Below are 1,951 nucleotides of genomic sequence, written 5' to 3'. Positions count from 1 at the left end.
CATCAATGTCTAATCACTACGTTGTGCAGCAGAAACTAACATAACATCGTATGCCAATGGATCTGAAAACTAAAAACATTATTTAAAAACATACTGTTTCATTCATCCTCCAGTCACCGTCCTCCTTCCCGCTCCTTTCATCTGGTGAAAAGTCTGCGCTCAAGTCAGCAGCCAGTAAAGCTCCGACTGTGAAAGGAAGAAAGGAGTCTGGACGGGCAAGCGTCTGTGGCAGGTGTTTTTAAAACCGCATGAGCGTTGCACAGAAGACATGCGCTAGGAATTCTTACCACGAAGTCACCGAAGTCAAGAATGAATGACAGAAGACTCCCCAAAGCTAAAAGTCTCGCATCATTAAATGGCGCTGGCTAAAAACCTGCTGGCCGGGTGGCTCATGCGGCCATCAACCGGCCAGCACGTGTGTGACCGGCACGGGGGGTGCACAGCCGCCGCCAGGCACTGGGGACGACGCGAAGCTAACGGGCTGGCGGGGGCGGGGGCGGGGAACGGGGAAGGACAGTCAGAGCACGGGGGGCTTCAGAGCAGCGAAACTAGTCCGCATGACACTGTGGCGGGGGCTACGTGGCTCAGCGCATCCGTCCAAACCCGTAGAATGCGCCGCACCGAGAGAGAGGCCTCTGGTGGACCGCAACTTCAGGTGCAAGGTCACGGCAGAGTCGACCGTGTGGGCACCGTCCCAGAAGCATCGGGAGTCAGGGAGGGTGGATGAGGACACAACCCGAGACGTGGGGTCCCCCACTTTCAAGGTGTGGAGTGGGGAGCAGAGCAGGGAAGGGGAGCGGGGGGCAGAAGCCTCGCTCCCAGGAAGCCTGCCAGGCTCCGGCCCGCCCTCCGCACACCCTTGACCCCGTCGGGGCTTGAAGCCACCACGCTTCCCCGGTGACGTGTTAGGTGGAGCGTCCTTTATGGGCTCGTTCCCGTCCCTATACTTTCTTCTGCGAGGCGTCTGTTCAGGTCTTTGGCCCAATTTTTAATCGGGTTGTTTGCTTTCTTATTACTGAGTTTCCTTATCTGTACTTTTTTCCACTTAAAAACTTAAAACACAGATTATAAAAGTATCGAGCACACGTGACAATAAAAACCCGAATCGTGCAGGAGGGAACAAACCGCAACATAAGCGTGTCTGCCCCGAGAATCCTCTTCCAGCAGCGGCCACTTCCCTTCGGGATGCTCTGGTGTTTTGTTCTCAAACATTTTTCAAAGAAAATGTGGCTCAGGGATACAAATGTCTGCACATCTTTTTTAAGTCAATAGATCAAAGGAAAAGGCGCTTCTCACAAGTGGCCACTAGGTGGCAGAACTCTACTAAAAATGCCACGTGAGGTCGCGCCGTCCCAATGGCCCCCTGGGACCGGGTTCCCTCAAGGAGATGCTCACACGGGAAGGACCGGAGTCCTCCAGGGTCCCCTCCTGACACACTCAGCGTCCCCCCGCCAGGCCCCTTGCTTGGGCTGCCCCATGGCCTTTCCAGAAGGAACACAGTGAGGACGAGAGGACCAGCATCTCCCTCCCTACCCGGACCGGGACCGGGCTTCGAAGCGACAGCGTGTCCAGACGGACGCTGGCCCCACGCTCAGCTGCGGACTCTGCTCCCAGCCTCCAGCAGCCCAGGTGGGGGCCGGGCCGGTAAGAGACCAGCCCTTGACTCAGGTCCACCACGGCCCGGGCAGGAGGAAGCTGCTGGAAACGGTCTCCATCCTAGCGGAGTGGGTTCCGATTCGAGTCGAGTTCTCCAGGATCTCCTCTGCACGTCCGTCTGTGTGCAGCGCATACCGTAGACGCTCAATAAAGACCTTTCGTTCCGACCTGATTCCAAAACCACGTTCCCCGGGCGCTGACGGAGCGACTTCCTGTTCACGTCCCTTGAGCTAACGCGACGGCCTCGGCAGCGGGAAAAATGCCCCACGGATAAACGGGACGGAGCATTCTCCGT

The sequence above is a fragment of the Pteropus vampyrus genome, unplaced genomic scaffold (genome assembly GCF_000151845.1).
Source record: "Pteropus vampyrus isolate Shadow unplaced genomic scaffold, Pvam_2.0 Scaffold375, whole genome shotgun sequence".
NCBI classification, from domain to species: Eukaryota; Metazoa; Chordata; class Mammalia; order Chiroptera; family Pteropodidae; genus Pteropus; species Pteropus vampyrus.
This window is presented reverse-complemented; position numbering follows the sequence as displayed.